Source organism: Condylostylus longicornis, unplaced genomic scaffold (genome assembly GCF_029603195.1).
Source record: "Condylostylus longicornis isolate FDR11 unplaced genomic scaffold, ASM2960319v2 ptg000055l, whole genome shotgun sequence".
Lineage (NCBI taxonomy): Eukaryota > Metazoa > Arthropoda > Insecta > Diptera > Dolichopodidae > Condylostylus > Condylostylus longicornis.
Genome location: NW_026578024.1, coordinates 9263285 through 9277690, shown reverse-complemented (window position 1 = coordinate 9277690; position 14406 = coordinate 9263285).

Here is a 14406-nt window from a genome sequence, read left to right as displayed (position 1 = left end):
AAAAAAATCTACTAAAAATTTTTTGTTTTTCCTTTTTTTTCTCGAAACTTCACTCAAAAGTCTTTCAAAAACACTTAAAACTTTTATTTTCGAAAGAAAAACCAACCTAAATACGAAAAATTTAATAAAGTGCAAAATATTTTTTTAAACCAATTACAAATTTTAACTAAAACTTATGGTGTTTTTAGAAAATAAAAATGAAAAATATTTTTGCGTTTAACCACAAAAAAAAAATTTTTTTTTTACTTTTTTGGAAGAAATTTTCGTTTTGCAGAATATTTTTTTTTTCTTTTACCAGTGAAAATTCATTTATCTTTTATATTTGAAGATCTTTTAAAGGATTTTTTTCTGAGAACATGGAAAAGCTAAATTTATACAAAGCATCATTCAGGTTCTATAAAAATAATTTTTGTATTTAATTTTTAATAAAAGTCTAATAAAATTTTCGTATTTGTTCATTTAGCGATTATTTTAGTATAAAGGACAAAATTTAGGTTAATAAAAATGGTATACGAAATATTTCAATATTATATAGAAGGAGATTCGCTTAATTTTTTATATCAATGGAATGTACTCCATTTAGTGCACTCAATTTACGTGTCACAATGAAACAAAAGCAAAACCTATATGGCATTTACACCATCAAACTAACACCAAATTTTAATCGAATCATACAAAATCAACAATCACAGTTCTGTCGTATAAAATTGGAGTGGAACCTTAAATAATTAATTAATTCGAATTAATTGACCTTTGTATTCATTTAATAATCAGAGCATTTCAAATCTAACAAGTGATTTTTCAATCACCAATAATTAATAGTTAGAAATTCGCACAATTTTTTAGTCCAATTCTTATTAAGAGTTTGCTTTTAAGTTAAAATTAATAATAAATATTTTTAAATCAACAGCTTTTCAAAAAAAAAAAAAAAAAAAAACATAATTTATAATTTTTATTATTCAACTCGATTTCCTTTTCTTCGTCTTCATATCAAAAAATCCATTCTAATTATTGTAACGGTATGAAGAAAAATTTCTTCATTAATTAGTTCATTTTCAATTTCTTGAATATCTAAAATTGTTGGAGCATATTGTTTGCACCTGCCACATTCTATAAATAATTGAATTTTTGCAAGGATTTTTTTCATAAAAGGTAAGAAAAACAAAAAAGAATTTCATTCGCTATTTTTAACATTTCCTTTTTGTATTCTTTTTATATGCCTCCTTTGGGAAATCTAAAAAAAAATAATTTAATTTTTGTAGTATACAGAGTGTTAACGGAATTCGTGCCTTCAAGTGTACAATGTGTGAAGGTTGTATAACAGCATAAGACTTATCAATAGCAGCATAAGACTTATCAAAATCACCTTGTATGAACATTTTGTTTTCACACTATTCCTCAAACATAAATGATATACCTAAAGGCATTTATTTTGTTACCACCCTGTGTAAAAATGAAATATTCAAAAGGAGACTCGAATAATATTCACATGGAAATGTATATAGATGTATGTAAGTATATAGATAAAACATATATACAAAATAGTCTCTGAATGATTAATGATGATTAAAAACAAATTTTTTTCCTTCTTTTTTTATCATATTATGTTTTTTTTTTTTGTTTTCATTTTATCCTTACATATTGTTATAGTATACCAGAACAAATTTTAATTTATTACACCTGAAATCATTAGTAAAATTCACCTATCAAAAGAGAAACAGGAACGAAAAAAAAAATGCTTATAGGCATAGAAATTTTCTTTTCTCTTGAAATTAATTTTAATGAAAATATAAAAATATTTTTTTTTTTTGTTCAATAGAACTTTGGAATTTTCTATAGAATTGGATTTAAATTTTTATTTTTCCTATTTAAGATCCTTGAATTTTATTTTATAAATAATAAATATATATATGTATATGAATGTACAAAAATGTATAGGTAATTTATTTCATGCTTGCTGCATATCTAAAATGAAGTTAAAAATAAAAAAAGAAAAAACAACAAATTATAAGCATTTCCTTTTCGTGATCCTGTTGAAAATTTCATGTTTTTACAACAATAAAATTTTCTTTATTTGTGTAAAATTTCCATTAAGACAATAATTATTTTATTTATCATTTAATTATTATCAAAAAAATTTTTATTTTTTTTTTTTGAATTGGCGTGTGATCATAAAATTTTTATGAAAAATTCACGGTAAAAACAATTACAAAATTGAATAAAATGTTATTTTTGAATGTTTTATAAGAGTTTGTGTGTGGTGTTTGTACTATGAGTACGTCAAATAAATAAAAATATTTGGACTTTTGAAGTAAAATTAAAAATGTTTTAGAAGGTTATTCAATAAAATGGGTAAATATTGAATTTCAATTAGAAAGTAAGTAAAATAAATACCGTTAAACAAAACCCTTTGTAAAGGAATTGTTTTGGTAAAAATTCTAAAATTTTTTTGTATTCATGAAAATTAGGAAAAAATTTAAATACTTTTAGCTTGTATAGGCTGCTATAAATGATTTATTTATTAATTATGCTTTATATTTCTGGTATAACAACTTCATTTTAACAATATTATAATTCATTTGAAAAATTCGAAATTTAAGTTTTTATTCAAAATGTTCTAAGGCTTATATAGTCTATATATTAGATCCTCTTCCTCATGATTCACTCAAATAAATAATTTCATTTGCAGTAAAATTTAAAATATCGGAAAACTCATATATGCCCATAAATTCACTTGTATACAATAATAACCTATAATTTTAATATCATACTGTTCTTTCATAGTATAAAATATAGAACTATATATATATAGTATATTAAATCGAATTTGACCTTCACAATAATAGAAAGTGTATATAATTATTAAGTTCATAAAATACCAAAAAATATTCTTATAATTTTATGTTTTTGTGTTTTGTATATCAAAAATTTATATTTGTTATATTTAAATTTTTTATACATTTCATTTGTGTTATAATGAACTTGAATTTTTTTTTTTATATTTATGGGAATTTATTTTATATCTAAAAAATTTATAAAGAATAATAACACACAAATGAAAATTACCATAATCACCTTTTAATCGCCTATAAGTTCATTTATTTTCTTTTTATTGTATGAACGAGTATGAGTACGAGTGCGAGTACAAATACGAGTACGAGTACAATATAGATAGCATATATAACAAATATAGACAAAAATTTTTTAAAATTATTTTTGATTACAATAAATTTTCTAATACAATAAAATAAAAAAAAAAAATAAATCTTGTTTTTATTGTGTTCAGGTCTATATAGAAATATTTTTTTTTTTTTTAAAGAAAATTGGTATCGGATTATAATATAAAAAATCAGTATAAATTTATTTGTTGATGCGGAACCGGAAATAATTTGAATAATTCTTAAATTTTTCTTTGATTTTCTTTATTTTTTAAAACATTTATTGCTTAACTTGTTTAAATTTTTACATTTCTTCTTCTGTATCCGTAATTAATTATATTCAAAATTTATTTATTATATTTGTATAATATAGACCAGTATTTCTCAAAATCCATGAGAACGCGACCATAAAAATTAATGATTTACATTTAATTATTTTTCAATATTTAAAAAAATATATTTTTATATGAAAGAGAATGAAACTAAAATTGTTAATACAAATTCAATTTATTACAGTACTCATAATAAACTAATAATGAATTTATATTTCATATTTAGATTTGAAGTCTTAGTCGGCCTTTATACGAGTATTGTTCATGCTCCTCAACCAACTTATCTACTCTTAATCGAAAAACTTATAAAGTGACAATTTTTAATTATCGCGCGATCATTTTGATACTGTCTCCGAACACAGTTGTGGTCTCGATCCTTCGTTTGAGAATTACTGATATAGACTATTAGGTTAAAAATTTTAATAATAGAATATTAAATAATTATAAATTGAAAATTGAAATTCATACGAGTGCTTTAAATTTTAATTTTTCTCTTTGTAATCAAATACCATTTTGGAATTTAAAATTTGGAATAAAAAGTCATTAAGTTTTCTTATAATTTAGCATAAATTTTTTTGTAATTAAGTGTAATACCTTATGTACATAATATACTTGAACTATAATTTTAATCGAAAATTATTTTAAAAAAAAATCTTTAATTAGAAATTCTAATTTAAAAATTATCGTGTGATTTTTTATTTACGAATAATATAAAAAATTAATTAAAAATCCAGTACATTTTTATATCACCACCTTCCCTAAAATATTTTAAAGAAGTTTATTGTTTTTTTTTTATTTCAACAATTTTATAATTCAAATTTAAATATTTAATTTGATTGTTTAAATTTTTTTCTTAAAAAAAAACTTCTATTCTATATTCCAGTTTTAAAATTCAGAATTTCTTTTAATATTGTAGAGTTAGTTACTTTATAATTTAATATGAAATTATTTAAAATTTACATTTTGTTTAAATAAATGAAGGAAAAATTTATTATTTTTTTTATAATTTTTCACTTTCTGAATATAATTTGAATATAATGTTTTTTTTTGTATTTTATTCAATAAAACAAAAGAAAATGAAATTGTAGAAAAGAAGTACACGTAGTAAAAATGTTAAATTATTGCAGTTTTGGTTTTTTGGAATAATAAATTATGTAAATTCAGAAAAAATGTGTTAAACCTTGAAAAAATATTAAACTTTTGTTTCAATAGGGTATAAGAATAAATCTAAAAGTTTCGAAATAAATACAAAATGTACACTTATTAAATTATTTAAATATTCCATATAAATATTTGAGAAAAATTTCTTACAAATTTTACTATTCGATTAAAATTCGAGATTCAAGTTAATTTTTGTGTAAATTTTAATTTTTGAATTTTTAATATACGAGTAATATTCATGTAAATATATGAGATTTTTTAAAATAATTTAAAATCAGTTGTCCCTGTAAATGTTTGAATGTCTCAAAATTTGATTTATATCTCACTCTTTAATTGAAAAATGCTTCCAAATTGGGAAATGTTATTTAGAATATATTCATTTTGTACATATTCAAAATATATTCATTGTACATGTAAAAATATTTTACTATCACACTGAATAAAATTGTGAATTTGTCATATAAATAATTAATAACAATGCTTTAATAAATATGACTATGGAGAAGGAGTAATTAAACTGGCCTGTTTTTCAAGTAAAATCTGAAGAAAAACTAAAAACGTGTTATGCATGTATATGCTCTGAAATTATAAATAATTTTTGGCTATGTAAATAAAATTGCAATCATCTACTCGTACGAGACACTGTAAGCTCTTTTACAAGTGAATCTAAGTAACTGACAATGATTTAAACTAAAATTTAGGATTATGTAGCTTTAAAAGCAGTAACATTATTGTAAAAGTAACAGTAAGGCAGTAATTTATTTGATTCCTGTAATACAATAAGAGAGAAACAGACTTGGTTGTATAAGAGAGAAACAAATTCGTTGTACCGTCCTTTCCCATATAATCTATATTATCAACAACCCTCATATTAAATATGCTCGCTCGATAATTCATTCCGTTATTTACACCAGGAAGATTCTAAATGTAAACATAATTGTACACTATATTAAAATGATTACTGACAAAACGGATGAAAATTTAGCAAAAATCTTATATTCTTATCTTATATTTGGTTTAGTTCATGACAGCAATTAAAATAAACTAGTCAGGCAACTTCATCTCCCTGAGCTTATTAAAAATTGTACAATTTTTTTTGAGTACTTAAAATTCTGTACAAAACAATTAAGCGACGGCCCCACCATTCTAAAAATAACAAAAAGCCGCAGTTTCTAAAAATAATTTAATTTTTATTAATTTTAATTTTTATTCATTAAATTTTTTAAAACCTTGTAAATGCAATCCATTTGCATATTTTAATAACTTTACAAAATCTTCGCATTAATTTATTACTTAATTTTTTTTTTTGACTCTATTAATATTAGACTTTGACTTTATCAAAATGCATACATGAATTTTACTTTTTCTTCTCATAATCTTCGTCTCATGATAGATTTTTCTTTCATCTTTTTTTTTCTCAAAATTCATGTCCAATTTTAATCGATGGTGGCAATAATTTTTATAATTTTATAAATTGTTATTTAATGTGTAGTATTGGAACAACAACAACAAGCAACTAAAAAGAAACAATCGCGATAACTGTACATAATAAAGGTAAAAAACAGAAAAGAAGATAAAATAAAATAAAAAAAAGTTATTTGTTTCCAATCATGTTTTTGTTTTGGTGAAAACAAAATAAACATAAAAACCAAATTAATAGCCAAAATTTTTTTTTAACAAATTTTCGAAATTTGATTAACAAAAAAAAAAAAAAAAAAAATTTGACTATGAAATTTTTTTTGAAATCTTTCAGCGAATCTCATGAAAATAAAAAATTTTTCGATAAAAAATTAAATTTAAAGCACAGTTTCGATAATTTTTTAATAACGTAAAAAAAAAAAACAATTTGTTTCTGCTGCTTATTGTTGTAGAGAAGATGGATTAATGACAGCAACTGTTGAAATTATTAAAATATAAAAACAAGAAGCAGAAGAAAAAGAAGAAGAAAAAAAAAACTGGACACTATGACCATGTGCCAATGATTTTGACATAATATTCAAATTAAATCTATCTGGATATTCAAATTCCAATTTATTAAATCCATCGTGCTTATACACCATAAAATATAAATATATAGAAATCATGATGCGGTTGTCATATAATACTCTTACATATATACAGATTTAATATCATAATATTCCGATATTTATTACAAAAGGTCAAATTATATTCATTGCATACACTGAATACATTGAGATCAGTTTTTGCTTTTTTTTTGATGATATCTTATGCATTTTTCATGGCTTAAACCATTTATTTTTTTTTTAAATTCATAGCTGTGTATAACTGTAATAATATTATAATTATGTATAAAACAGGTTAAAATAAATATATATATATATATATATTTAACGTATATATTGGTAGCATATTGGAAAAAAAAAATATTTTTATATTATGTAAGAGTAAATAATTTTTTAATGGTGTTATAATGAAGATGAATTGATAAATTCCTATAATGTTGTCAATGGTCCCGTTTTTACTTGAATTTTTGCTTTGTTTTTTTTTTTAAAGTATATCGATTACAAAATTTTGCTTTCGATTATTTTTTGAAAATTATAAAAGCGTATACATGCCTGCCATTTATCTATGCAATGAAATTAAATCTAATTAATTATGTAAATACAAATAAGAATAGGAGCAACGTACAAGATTTTTTGTAATTTTTCGGAAAATATTATGTACCGAATAAATGGCCCATATAATTTCATTTTATATCATGATTAATATTGTTTAAGTGGAGTATAACCCAAAAAATTGTTTAATATAAGAAAATAGACTGTACAAGCACCGAGATAAAAATTATTGAACGGAACACTTAAATTTTTTTTTCAATTATGATTTTTGTATGTCATTATTGGTGTAATTTCACAATAATGTTCTTAATGGCAACATATTTTTCTAATACGAGTAGATTTTGTCGTTTTTATTAGTATTGCCATAAATTTTAAGGTTACGTTAGGTATTATAAATTTAAATACTTTGATTTTAAGAATTTAGCGTAAGCAGAATATTTTTATTATTCAGAATGTTTGTAATATTTCTGTCATTTTATGTATTAAAACCGTCATAGAGAAAATGTTTCAATGTCTTTGCCGGAGGTCTTCAAGAAAAAATTTAATATTTCGAGTTATTAAAAGTTGGCTGCTGGAAATTCGTTTGAGTATAGAAAATTTTTATATATTAATGGGTTGAGCAATTAATCTGAAAAATTACTATAGGGTGAAAAACAAAATTGATCTGAATATATAATTTTTTACTTTCTTGCAAATCTTTATTTTAATATAGCTTGTAAATACCAACATATAGTTGAAATAGAACAAAGATTGCCCTCTTAACTACCAGGAATATATTTGACTTAGAATATAATTTTTTATATTATAAATTTCTAGTACTCGTAACTAGTATTAAAATATTTTTTAAAGAACCAGAAAATTAATTCTTAAATAATTATATACTCCAATTGTACATACATACTTAAAAAATCTTTCAATTCAGTCATAATATTTTTTTCAAAAAATTGCATACTTTCAGGGAAACAAATAATTTTCTTTAATAAAACTTAAAAAAATTTTCTCTTCCTTAAGTAATCAAAAATCTTTTCTTTTAAATCTAAAATATTTTAATACTTTTATTTTACATAATATCTTTAAGAGATAAAACATTTTTATTTAAATATCCTTTAAAGGTCCACATACATAATTTATTTTTATTAATGTTTTTCCCACAATAAAAAAAAAACATAAAACAAAAAGAGCACATATAATTTGGTTGAATTGTTAAAATTTTAATTTACTAAATATAAAAATTAAATTAAAAAAAATAAAAAATTCGTTTTCTTTTGGTTTTTACAAATAAAGCCAGGAATTATTTAGTAGCAGAAGAAAAATTAAATAAATAAAAATATTAAAACACACACACGCACACAGAAAAAAAGGGTCAGTCAATTGCAAAGTTATTAAAATATTATTATTATTATCGTATTATATTTTATCAAAAATTTTTATATAGGGTGTCTTTTTTAAATTTATAGTATACAAAATGAAGAATTTTATTTAGAATTTTTTTAATTTGTGGAATTTGCAATTCATAAATCATGATGATTTATTATAAAATTTTATATTATAATTTCAAAATCATAGATAAAATCAATGACATTACTTAATCCAATTTTTTATCTTGAAAATTTATTCATATAGCCCATGTAATTAACATAATTTTGCGATATTACGTATTAAAAAAATTACTAAATAATTCTTATCAGTTCCAGTTCTAATTTAAATAATGTCAAATATAATTTTCATTTAAACTAGAATAAATTTCCCCTTTGTATAACAATTTTCTTATTATTTGTAACCTTGACTTAAACTCTCTATATATAATATGTATAGTATATACAACAAGTTTGTATACAACACCTTAAATATATATTAAATATAATTAAATTTTGAAACTATGTTAATGTTACAATTTACTTTTTTATTTTTTGTTGTATATAATTACTTTGCGTGCTTCGAAACGTCTTACTTTATTTAATTAACTATTTATTATAATTATATTAAATGTATATATAATATACAAAAGTGTTTGTTTTTATACGAGTACACCCTACTCAACTATATGTATATATATATGTAGATCTTCATATATTTTGTGGTAAATAAAAAAAAATTCTAAAAATATTTACGAAATTTAATTAAATATTACCACCACTAAATTAATCTTTATTATAAAAATAAATAAATATATATATATTAAAAAGGAGTATGTATACAGCGGCTATCATTCCAACATACACACCCACACAGATGCATACACATACCAGCATACATATAAAATATTGTTATATAATTTGGAAAACCAAAAAAAAAAAAAAAGAAGAACATTTTGATTTAATTTTTATGGTTTCATATTTATTTAAAGAACCTCCTTTAACGGTTTTATGACTTTTAAGGACATTAAATTTAATATATTAAAAGAGTAAGTAAATAATTGATAAAGTAAGTGAATGAAATTAAGGAAGAATTTTTTCAACATTTTTGAATATATAAAATAATAATGGGCATTTAATGATATTATTGTTTTTTTTTTTATTTGGTTAGAAACTGATTCGGATGAATTTGAAATTAAGGCCTTTTTGTTAGAATTATTGAAGTCTTATACAGCAAAAATAATTTGTGTTCGTTTTAATGTATGGAAAAATCTTATTTAATAAAAGAAAAACGAACGAAAAATTGAGTTTTAAAACGTGTAACACATAAAAGAAGAGCACAGGTTCCTCTTAATTTAAATTCTCGTAATAAATTATTTTTCAAAATTTTCTAAATTTTATTAAAAAACGATTCTGATCAATAAATTAAAGAATATTTTAGTTTTAAATTAATACCGGCATTAATATTAGTATTTTACACAATACAAGCGAGTATGGTTAATTATTTTGAAAAGAGAAGGCCCACTACATCAACTGTTAAAATACAAATATTATTTTTTCAATAACAAATAGCAGCTTTCAGGAAAAAAAAAAGTTAGAGGAGTTGGGTTATACCCCATAAGAAATCGAAAATAATTTTTGGCCTTACAGGCAGCTTTATTCAAAAATAGCAAATTTGATTATAATAATAAAAAATCATTAAAAATTACTAAAGATAAACATTTTTCGCAGAAGAGGGCCGACCTGGAGCCTTACTATATAATTTCATTTTCGTGAAACGACTTTCATTTCTCTGCATTATAGTCTTGTGATTTCACTGTTGTCCTAGTTCCTCTGCATTATAATCTTGTTGCAGTTAGGAGAATAGTTTAAAAAGCTAATAAAACAACACCCCATGAATGAGTACCGAATTTTCTTGTATCTCGATTTCTTTACCTATTTACTACTAAGTAATTGAAAATCAAAATTTCAATTTGACTTACAACTCTAACGCAGTACATATACTTGTTATCAACTTTATCTAAAGTTACTTAATCCCACTAAATCCCTCTCAATAAAAATCTCTAACATGATGGACAGGACAAAATTTATGAAATATTTTCATTTCTTTTTCCAAAATAAATTTTTTATTTATGAGCTATCAAACAACTAAAGAGAAAAATTACTGTATAAATTTAAGGATCTTAAATATTCATATTTATATTAAAAGAGAAGAAAGAAAAAAAAACTGTTTAGAATTTAATGATTATACACTTTAGAAAATAATCAAAAACTGAAAGAATTAAGAGCAAGAAGAAAAAAATTCAAATAAAAGGACCAAAACAATTTTTTCTCATTTGTTTTATTCTTCTTTTTTTTTTTGCAAATAAGATGAAAATGAAAAAAGGGAATTCAAAAAAAAAGTTTTTTTTTTAATTTTTTTTTTCCTCATTGAAAATTATCCTGGACAATTGTTCCTTTATTTATTCTGAGGGTTTTTTCTTGTTATTACTGTGGTTTATTTTTTTGCTGTTTAAGTAACGATTATGTACTTTAGTTAAAAAAACCAACTTTAAGGTAAAGTACTTCCAATTTTATAATTTTTCTCGTTTCTGTTTTTTTTTTGTTTTTTGATAGAGAATTAAAAAATGATTTCCGGTATAAAGCTTTTTTTTTTGCAAATTCCACATTGACAACTAAATAAATATGTAAGAGGAACAATATGTGGTATAAATGTGTACAGTTATAATCATTTACATAACAGAGTACTCCTTTAGAGAAATGTTATTTATTAAAAGGAAAAGTATACTTATAGGCGCATAATATTAAACTTTTTGAAATAAACATGTAAACGAGAAAGTTTTTTTTCCTTCTTTTCATTTTCGTTTTCCTTTAATATTTTATACTTTTTTTTTTCTCTCTGAATATTTTCATCTTTGAAAACGTATACTTTGAATGCTTACTGGGAATAAAAGGAATCAGAACAAAATGAAAATTACAAGAACGCAAACCACAAAAACAAACAAAACAAAATTAACTAAACAAAAACCAATTCCGGATTTGTTAGAAACAAAAAGCAAAACAAACATTACATAAAATTTAAATTGAAAGTGAAATGTAAATTGTAATCGTTTACGAAGTGGAAAAAATTTCACACGAAAATTAAATGGGAGAAAATGAAAATTGAAGAAAATAGTAAAGATTTCATGAAAATAGAAAACAAAAAAACCAAAACCGCAATGAATATTAAATGAAAAGAGACTCTCAGTTGTTGTTTTTTTTTTTTAAATAATCTTCAGGAAGAAAAATGAAAGTCCTTACATTTTGTGTGAGATTCAAATCTTCTAAAGTGCTAAAAATGAAAAAAAAAAAAAAAATGAAATTTTCCTATTATTATAAAAATTTCCAACAGGAGATTTTTCAAAGCACATTTTTTTTTTTTTTGCGAAAAAAAAAATTTCTATTTTCTCTTTTTGTTTTTTTCTTTTCATTTTTATTTATAACTTGTGCAGCTAACAGTCAAAAAGCACCTCCTTATGGGTAAAGAGAAATGTCCTTGGATGTTTTTTTATTTTCATATTAAAATAAAACATTTGTTCTCTTGTCCTTGGATTTATACAACCGAATTGATGTACCTATGACATATATACACATATAAACAAATATATGTATGTATATATATATATATTATTTTGGTGTTGCGAACGTTTGTGTGTAGTTGCTTGAAAGTGCGGTAAAAATATATTTAAAGACAGAACAATTATTATTTATTTTATTTTTCCATTTTTCTTATTTTTCCTACGCTTTTATACTCTCTTCCTTTTCTCTCTCTCTGCTTTTTTTTTTCTTATTTTTTACTCTTCTCTCAGTTCTCATTTTTCCCATTCTCTTTCCTTATTTCAGTTTTGTTTTTGTTTCTTTTCTCTCCTTGCCATGCCATTTTAATATTACACTAAGAAAAAAATTAAAGGAAGAGAAGAAGAAAAATGCAAAGACGTGCAAAGAAATTTGAATCACCTTTTCGCACTTATTATAACTTAATACGAGTATATATACAAAACAATTATTATTATATTTTTCTAAATTTATTTGTAAACTGATATACCAAATCAAATACTTAATAATTTTAAAAATTTTTTTTTTGGGTATTATAAAATTAGAGTAAATATGAGTGTGATGAAATTGAGTATATTCGAGTCATTAATTTTGAATTTGATTCCTATTTGATTTAATATGAAAAAATAATTAATTTTTAAATTGGTGTAGCCTTGCATCTCACAATGTTTTAAAAATTTCGCTCATTTCGCACCATTTTTTCTATATAAACTTAAAGAGAGGAAATAATTTTGTAAGGAAACAGGGTGTAAAATTACATTTAAGTCAGCGTAATGGGCAAATTTTATTTAAATAATTGAATTTATCGAACTTCAAATATTTGGGCAATAAATTTAATTAAAAGATGTGATTATGAAATTTTTAAATTAATGAGCACGGTTTCTCTTAGAATCAGAATTTTCAATATTTTTTAATAAAATTATGGCATTATTTTAGAGTTTATATGCACATTATGTAATTTACTCTACTCACATATGACTTTATAATTTATGTATATGCTCATTTCATACTTTGCAGAAATAATTTATAATATTCTTAGTGTCTAACTCATTCAATACCACTTTATTTTAATAAAATTTTTTAAAGAGAGGAAAATTGTTGACATTTATTTCATATATAAGAATAGCTTAATACTCATTACGTAAGCCCAATAAATACAAACAATTCAAATTGATTTTAAACTTAATGAATGTTGCTAAATGTTATACGCATTTTAATCAAGATACCCTAAAAACCTTCACAATGTTAACAATTATAAATAAATTTTATTATTAAAATTGTCCATGACCTAAACACAAAAAAAATATAATTTTATCGTTGAAAGCAAATAGCTCACATAATATCATACAAATTTAAATATGAAAAATATCAAAAGAAAATATATTTCAAAATCAATTACACACTCACTCTGTATAAATGTACTTATACAAGATGTACGAGTGTACTTACGCAAAAATGCATATATTAATTTTGAAAATTTTTTGTATTTGCTAAGGATAAAATATTCCGATTAAAATTTTATTTAAAAAATTTTCCATGATATCAATGTATAAGGGATTTCTGTTATACGCTTTTAATTCTATATTAATTGTGTTTTGTGTAAAGAACAAAGAAATTTTTTTAACATAAAATCATACGAAATTATGGCAAATAAAATTTGATTATATTCGAATTTAATTTGAAAATTATTATTGAAAATCAAATCATATTTTGCATTATTATAACAGTATAACAGCAGTATATATATGTATAACAAATATTTTTAGAAAAAAAAACGAAGAAAATTAATTTCATTTTAAATTGCTTTAACCTTATCGAATTTAAGTACATGTAAGTATGTACACTAAAACAATTAATAATCAACCCTTTTTTGAATAAATGTAATACAAATTTAATATCCTATAGTTGCCATATTTATAAATAAATGAAATTTATTGTTGTTATTGCGTTTGTTTTTCATATACTTCGAAAATTCTCATTTGTTTGTTGGTGCTTTTTCCGATTTCTCAAAAAGAAAAGAGAATGAAGTAAAATCAAGAAAAAAAAACAAAATTATTTATTGAAAGCAATGAAAAATGATACTCCTCAAAGGATGTTTTTGAAAAATTACAATAAAAATATGAAAAAAACAAAACGAACAAAAAAATAAGAAAAAAATGAAGGAAATACAATAAAACTTCTTTAGAAAGAGTAGAAAATAATGATGAGAGAAAGGCAGAGAAACAACTGA